This window comes from Rhopalosiphum maidis, chromosome 3, assembly GCF_003676215.2.
Source record: "Rhopalosiphum maidis isolate BTI-1 chromosome 3, ASM367621v3, whole genome shotgun sequence".
Taxonomy (NCBI): Eukaryota; Metazoa; Arthropoda; class Insecta; order Hemiptera; family Aphididae; genus Rhopalosiphum; species Rhopalosiphum maidis.
In genome coordinates, this window is record NC_040879.1 from 15,406,201 (window position 1) to 15,415,745 (window position 9,545).

General features: G+C 27.1%; 1 pseudogene; it reads right to left on the bottom strand.

The window, feature by feature from the left end:
* Positions 1-8,534: 8,534 nt before the first annotated feature.
* Positions 8,535-9,321, bottom strand: LOC113560132 (annotated as a pseudogene).
* Positions 9,322-9,545: the final 224 nt, after the last annotated feature.

Sequence of the window (9,545 nt, forward strand, 5' to 3'; positions counted from 1 at the left end):
ATTATTTAAATTTAACTATTAGGCTACCTACCGGTAATTCAATTTATATATACTTTCATTATTTCGCTCAGATTGTAAATAGTAATTATTTATTATTTACGTCTCATAAACGTTCAATCCACATAGGTTAATGTATGTAAATTTCTACAAATTGATATTATATTTGCATAACGACAATATAAAGTAAACTATATTCTTATAATATTGTGATATTATATAGCAGGGGTGGCCAAATTGCGGCTCTCTTCATCGACGTAATCGCGGTTTTATTTACAAAAACCAAAATTGTAATTTTTTTTGCATACATTTATAAAAAAAAAAAATGTTTTTCTTATTATTATTATTATTTTTTAATTTCATATTTCGTAATTTGATATGTTTATCGGATGTTAGCTAACTTTATTAATTTTGTAGTATAAGTACAGATTAGATAATTTGGTGGTTTTTGATATAATTGTATTAATATATGTGGCTCGCGTGTATAGTCATGTTGACCACCCCTGTTATATAGTATCATATTGTATAATATGAGTTATTAATTAGTATGTTTATCGTTTTATTTTTAGGGTTACTCAGTGAGTGCAGTATTTTTATATATATACATATTTAATTTGTTTTATGGAACTTATTAACATATTTTATGAAATTTGTGTCTCATAAATTGTATAGTTAAATATCGGATATGATGTTATCTAATATTATCAATCACCCGGGTAGACATATTTTTCACATCGTACTTCAAATTTTCTTTTGTTTACAATAACATATATAATAATATGTATATTATGTTTATTGTCGACTTTTATTATATCGCTTTTGATGACATGGACCATTATAAAAATAACCAACAATTTTAAAAGGATTATCAATATTTCAAGCATATAGTCCAGTCAATAGGAGGTTTTGCCTTGCAAAAAATACTAAAGTTTTGAAAATTTCGTCTTGGGGCCCTGATTGACCACTAAAAATGCGCCACCCCTCCTTGGTCCTCAACCATTCGCCATCTTGGACTATAGGTGAAATTTTAGGTTAATTTAATAATTTTAAAGATATTGTAAAAAAACGTTAAAAAGTGAAAAACCTCACCTAAAATCCAAGATGGTGTCGGTTGCGGACCTAGGAGGGATGGCGCATTTTTTTTGGTCAATCAGGGCTCAAAGACGAAACTTTTTGCCAAGTTTAAAAACTTAAGTATTTTTTGTAAGGCAACGCGTTTTTTGGAGCCGTAATGACTGCATTAACATATTATTCCTTTTGATTTAAAATTGATTTTTAATACCATTTCAATAAATGTGTGTGTTTTTAATTTTATGTTTGATTATACGTTACCCTCAGATACAAATTATATCATATTAAAATTATAATTTATTGATTTTATTTTATTATTTAGAAGAAATAGTTCTGAGTATGTATATTCTAACTTAATTGTGCGTAAAATATATTTAAAAGTTTTGAGTTGCAAATTCTAATAAATATTTTTATATATATTTTAATAACAATTGTTGGTGGATAGTGAATTACATTCTCAAGATTTTTTTCATTAAGTGTTAAAATATTTAGAAAATTTTATTATTATTAGAAATCATTAGTAAAATAATTTTATGAAAATTTCAAGAAGTTATGATTATTAATTTTTGAATTAAACTAAAAAGCAAAATTGATTTTGTCAAATAATGCTACTCCATTAAAATGTTTGTTTTTCTTAAATCTTTTATGTGTTTTTCCGATTATACGATTATTTGGAAAATTATTGGAAAACTTTACATTAAACCCTAATAAAAAAGCTAATTATACAAACTTTTCTACCAGAAGTCTTCCTTAAAATTGTAAATCGATGTATTTGAAGTACAATAAAACGTTAAAAATCCAAAATTTAATTCGATGAGTCTACCAGATTTTATATATTTTTTATTAGGATTATATCAAAGAAATACATACTAGAAACATCTAAACGTGAAATTAGTAGAATTTAGATTATTTATGATAATTCCTATATTTCCTGTGAGTTGTCACTGCCATATATATATATATATATATATACATAGTTACATACTTAGGCAAGATTTATTTAGAAGGTTTGGTATTATTTATATTAGATGATATAATTAATTCGTTTTGAAATGTATGAATTACTGAATCTACAAATAAAATTAAGTAGTCGTGTAATAATATAGACTAAAAATTCAATTAAATTTATATTTTTAAATAGTAGTAATGGTATGCATTTTAAAATGTATTATGATTTTTCATTTTTTAAATATTTCATAAAAAAATTAGAGATTTGATGCAACATCAAACTAAATTGTAAAAAGAAAAATCTGTCATTATCATTAGTATTATGCCGTCATGCCTTTATAAACACATACAATATAAATACAAAGAAGTGTAAATAAATACTGATGAATTACCTATATTTTATTCGCATATAAATATTTTGTTAATATTATCCCATCTTTTAATTTTCTTGATATTTTTAGTTACATTTCTCACGCTACGCATTTAAAATAATTACAACATTAAATTAGAGATAAATATAATAATGTAGCTAATTTTTACAGACCTTGCAAAAAAATACATAGAACAATTCCCCAGTATGTATTATTGTGTACCAATATTAATTATAAATTCTAATATTTTACCTATCTGTGTAGTATTTAATAACTGTGTTCTGTTATAATTTGTATTGTATTAACTAAGTAATAATTAAGTATTATATTTATATACAAATAATTTAGTTTAGTGTTGGCTTCTGGGTACGCCGTAAAACATTGTCCCCATACAATGGATAAATAATATTATTTGTAAACAAACATGTAAATAATTCGTTGGAAATGATCAACTAATATTATACTGATTAATTTTGCAGAGCTGTATGGTAATAGGATAAAACGTGTGAACAAATTCTGTGCTTATCAGAATCGAAAAAAAAAAATTCGTGGAACCTTTTATACTTCGATTTTCACTGTAATTGATACGAGGTTTTCAGCGTCTACAAGTCAAGTTCGGCCATGAATGTTATGGATGTTAATATAACCTTCTTTAAAAAAAAAAAAAATTATTAATATTTATTAATAATAAAATAGACAAGGTTATATTTATTTTTAATTTAAGTTATTAATTTTAATTTATATTTTAGTACCTATATTCATATTATTCTGTATAAAAACTAAACATTTTACATGTTTACAATAACGAAAAGTTTAATGTATCAATGAATCGAATTAATAATTAATTATTTTTGTAAAGATTGCGATAATAAAATATAATATGAACATCTAGCATTATGTTGTATTTCAATAATTAAATTGGATTGAAGAACAAAAACAGACCTAAGGAAATTTATTTATTATTACATGAAAAACAAAACCTATTTTTGATAGAATACATTTTTATTTTGGCATTTTATGTCTTTGCTTTGGCACATTAAAATAAAAAACTGTCACGAAAAAGTATCCACGAAAAGCGTTACTTAATTTCAACGTATACCACGTTTGCTATGGATACTATGGTTGCCATGAACACCCCAGGTTAGATGTATATGTATATATATATATTAGAAATATGACGTGTGTTGACGGTGTCTTCACGAGAAACGTATCCAATGTACAAACGCTTGCTTATGTATCCAACTTTACACACCACCGACCACTACTTAGCGTTACGTCTCCTAATAATGTAACTTGTTAACATATAAATTAAAATAATGTTATAACAGCAACAATCGTTATTATTTCACTTTACGTTATAGAATATACGTTCCTACCTATACGTCATATGACGTATACCAACTCCTCGAGAAGTAAGAAGTTATTTAACATGGCGCACTAATGGACAATTTCACAAGTGTAATGAGTTAGAAAAAACTGAATATAAGATATTAGAATTAATGTATGAAGTTGTATTTAAAATATTGTTAATTCTTATTGTATATCTTTAACTCATCACTTTGCAAGAATGAGTATGAGAGTTTTTTTTGTAATTTATACTTACCTATATTAATAATTAAAATAAATATTTTTTAATATAGGTCCGATATGGAAAATAAGCAACTACACTATTCACTCAATATATTGCACAAATATACGTCATTCTCCCTTTCTGATCTATTTATTGCTATAGTGAATTCTATAAATAATATAATGTTCACTTAATGATCCCTCTTCACGTATTCATTAATTTTTATTTCATTTTATACGATATATTATGTACAAGCAATTTGATTTGTTTATATATTTTTCTTGCTCCTTAAAATACGCTTGTAACTTTCTTGTATATTTAAAATATAGTTGGAATTTACCTATTCTCCAATAAACAATTATTAGCCGTAAAACTGGTCATCAAAATGTTTTACGTACCTGCAGTCTTAGCTATACCGTATACTGGCCAACAGATCTAATACATTGTGTATATGTGCGATGTAAAGTAATATATTATACCTATAGTTCAATCAGTAGCGGATGGGATCTCCGAATAAATACTGATGAAGTATGTAATAAGTATGTTATAGTGTGTATTTATGCAAATGCGATAAATGCATGGTTTTGTACCGGGTACAAAACAATAATCGATCGTAAAGTTGATCACAAAGAATACATCACACGTATAAAATACCTCAATACCTGCCCACCTACCATTCCTTGTATGCGTGTGAAACAGAAATTACAATGAAAAATTTTACTATTTTACACCTCTGCATTTTGGACATATATTTATATTGAAAATATAAAAACTGATCGACTGAACTAAAGTTTAAAATATAAATTAAATCTTATACCGTTGAAATTCGTTTTAGTCTTTAAAAGTTTATATCAAAATCATATAAATACATATATGTTATATCAATTTTTAACAAAGCAAGTCTTGATATATTATATACCTATTAAGTGAGTAATACTATTGATACAATTAGGTATATCATTTTTACCTCACGCACGTTTTGCCCAGCATAGGCCCTATGTTATAAGGAGGGAAGTAAGTGTGTAATGTGAGCTGTTTATTATTCTGTTGGTCAAGTTAAAAATATATCATATTATTTATATAATAATATGTATAAATAAAAATATAATTAAATTTGTTATTTTACGTCTTGGGCATAGTGAAAAAATGATGACGTATTTTCGCCTTTTGGGTTTATGACTAGAGAGATCAGGAATATAACATACATCTGTGTTATTCACGTAATCTAGGATTTTTATTGACATTTAGTAATTTATTATATTTTTTACCTTATCTATTCATTACCATTTGTTTTAATAAGAATATCATAAACAGTAATTTATATACGATTTTACGGAAACCGATCGTCTTACGGGTTTCACGACGAGTGTTCAAAATTAAACACCGATAGTTGTTAAAGAAATTTTTGAAAAAATAAAAGTTTTCAATTATTTCCTCCTCAGTAAACGAACTAACCTTAGATCCGAGGATCCGAGGTGACCCAAAACTACAGGTCCTCTTCACCACCATTCGGCATCGTCAAGGCATCGTATAGGCGAGTACGCCTAAGTCAGTGGCGTGAAAAATCTGAAATTTTCAAAAATGTCACGTGGTGGGTATGTGGGTATAGTTATAAAATTTAAAAAACTTCAAAAAGCTCAAAAGCCTTAACCTTTATTTAACGGGCCAAAAGCCGATCTCTTAAAAATGATAAGAAAAAGAAAAAAGGAACATAACAAATAGTATCTAATACCAACTGAAAAAAATATAAATATGTTAAATAATAGTTTAATATCAATTCATGTGCCAGACTGTCAGCCTGTACTAAAATACATGAATTATAAATTTCTTATTTAGAATTAATAACGGTTTTCAATGATATAGATGAACTTAAGTTGTTCATCCACGATGACTTACAGAGTATTATTGATTTATATAATTCACAGAATAGATTACATTATTATATATATAAAAAAATAAACTATTAAAACTAATAAAACTAATAAAAAATATCGTATTATTTATAAGATAATTCTTACTTGATATACTTTAATTGAATTAGAAATATTAATATTTTTCATATTGGAATAATAACAATGATTTCTTTGTCAATATAACATTTTAGTTAAAAAAAAAAAATATTCAAAAATATAAAGTAAACTTTCTTTAGATTTTTTCAACACAATTATCCATTAATGGTAGATGGAGTGATTGGCGGAGTAGTGTTCGCTAACTTAGACGCTATTCAGAAATATAGTGAACTACTCAAATAAATCACCATCGCAGGAGGTAGATAGAACATTGAAAACTGTTCCAAGAAATCCTCCAGATTTGAATAAAGGCTGCCTGCTTACTTTTCATATAGTTTTCAGAAATTTAATAAGTTAGGTGATTTACCTTAGTTTTTTTTTTATCCAGTTCCGTACATGTTGTACCCATCTGATTCCGATTTGCCCCAAGTAACATAAATTGTTCTTGGGAAGTTAAATGTGTTTTACTTATTGCATGTTTTGATGCTTTACGATCAAAATTTTTCATAACTGAAATACCATCACTTCCCTATGTTTTTTCTCCCCGAAACAGTAAACAATAATAACAAAATAATTTACCTAGATTTTTACTTCCAGCTAACCACGCATATTTTGTGTACCATGATATTTGAAATTTTCGTATTGTTTTCCCATCAACCGTTTCCAAACTTAAACGTGGTGTTGGTTTTTTCGTTTTTAATTGAAGTTTATGTTCGAAAGAGTAGTTATGAATTCCTACTTTTAAAATTTCACTTATTATATCTGAACACTCCATATTATTAAATTTAAAACACTTCGCGTTCCAACGAGAAACAACAACTAGGTACCTAAATAGTTTAAAATATGTTTAAAAGATTCATCAATTTAAATATAAAATATAAATTATTAAAAATACACTGCTATTAAAATTAAATACGTATTATGCTATTATTATTACTGCTTACTGTATAAATACGAATAAGAAAATAATTATTACTATATTATATCATTATCTTATCGTCATGTGGGTATATTTATAAATATACCATAACGATACATTCGTGAGACATGTCTCCATTAACTCAATGCGCACGATACCCCTCCTTCAAGAACCCACCACACCGCATGTTCTAAAGTATGAGACACTATTCACATTGTCTATATATCTAGCAAATAACATAATTATTGACTATTGTCTTGTTTTGACCCGACAGCGTCTATTTAAATCTGTTTATGCATGTATATTTTATATTTTATAATTTTTAGAATAATTATAAACTAAAATATCGTCTATAATAAAAATACAAATTTGAAATTACAATACATTTTAATTTTTTAAAAACTTTAGGTATATTTTAATACGATTATAAAACACAAATTGACGAATCATTTTTAATGGGTAGACAATGTCTCTTTGTCTCATAGGTAGCTTCGCCACTGGTTACTACCAATCTCCGGAAAAAAATACTACCTTGTAGCACCTATTGTCAGGATTATTTTAAAAATAATACTTATTGAAATATTTAATGTAATGTCATAAAATCATTGTGTGCCAAATATGGTACAACAAGTAAATAATTGAAATTTTACAAGTTTTTTTATAGCATCTAAAATGTAACCAAAACAATTTTATCGTCAAGTTTAGAATTCAAAATAATTCTTAAACTATTCTATGTGTATCAATATATTAAAAACATATAAACATATTTTGAGTGCACGTTTTACCGAAACGGTATAAATCAACATATTTTTTCTGTTTTCGTTATCGATTGTGGCACAAATAAAAATTTTACTATTTTGATTATGTCGTTGTGCCATTTTGATCACCGACTAAAATTTAAATCAACTATTAGAGGTAATTTAACTTGAATATTATTTTAAACATTTTTTCAATTAGCTTGATGATTATTACAATAAGTACATATTTTTTAGAAAAAAATAAAAAGTTATGCACGAAAGGGATAAAATAAACCTATGTCTACTTGGAATAATATTATGCTTACAACTCTTTTTTAAAGGTATGTAGTACTCGCACATTGAATTTAGCAATATCTTGTCAAATACAAATAGTAGTTCATTATTCCATGAATGTAATAATAACAATTTCATATAACTAAATTGTTTAAATTCTTTTTTAGGTTCACTGTTATTTGCCACTATAGAAGAAATAGAAATGAAATACTTTTTAAACTGAATAGCTTTGATAAATTGTTCCATTCGACAGAGTTCACGTCTGATAATTTTTTTTGCATTTTTTTTTTTTACCTAACTTAAACTTAAAAGTTGCATAGCAAAAGTTTTAAAACTATTGGATTGATTCATCATCTTTTTGAATCATATATTTTTTAAGGAGATGCGCTGTAATTAACATAATAATTAATCGAAAACGTTTGAAATGGTATATAATTATATATATTTACAAAAAAAGTACATTAACACATAAAAAAACACAAAAATCTTATTATATAAAACGAATATTGTAGCTATAAAATAAAATACATCATGTTCGTAAATTGCCTACACAAAGCGCCGTCTTATCTTTATTACGTGCTGTGATAATCTGTGGACATCGTTTATAAGATTCACTATTCACGGATATAAGGGTGAGTCGCTTATTATTATTAGTATAGTCAAAATATCTGAAACTTTAAGGAATACATCGTTTAATGTAGTCCAACCAATCATATTTTCTGTTAGATAAACACCAATAACTTTAGGACATTTTTGTTCCTAACGAATATCAACCATTACATCAACAGTGTCTGCACCGCCAACTCCAATACACAAGCCACCATTCCACCGCCATTTGGTGTATGGGAGTCAGTACCAATCATCAATAACCCAAGAAAAGCATTGTTTTCCAGAATAATTTGATGAATAATTCCAGATCCTGAATGCCAAAATCAAACTCCATATTTTGCTCAAGCGGTTTTCAAATAGTTGTAAACTTCTTCATTAATTTCTTTAGCCCTTTTAAAGTCCTCAACTCCACCTACTTGAACTTCAATTAAATGATGACAGTGAATCGTGGAAGGAACAGCAACCTTTGGCAAACCTGATGATATAAATTGCAACATAGCCATTTGAGCAGTAGCATCTTGCATTGCCACACGATCAGGCCTTAATTTTTAGTAAGATATGCCACGCTCGATATCTTGATTAACAGGATCATTCAAATGAGAATAAAACACTTTTTCTGCCAAAGACAATGGCTTTCCTAATCTATCGGCAACAATTTTGATACGCTCTCTAGGGTTTCGTATGGCAGGGGATTGGTGTCAAACTTGCTCATAGCTACTTTGCATGCACCAAATACGACTGGAGATGAGTGGAAACATCTCTGCTGGATTACAGCGGATACCAGTTTGTATGCCATAGTGTAAAATTCGTTGACTGTTTGCAAACTGAACTGATGATGAATGGAAAACGGATTGATCTTTGAGCTCAAGGTATGATCGATTATTCGAACGCGATCACCACTTAACAAATTAAAAGCAAAACAATAATATGAATAAATAATAATAATACTGATTGTTCTATGCAGTCAGAACGGTTTTTGACAAATTTGGAGGATAGGGTATTGCTGTCGGACGGATACTA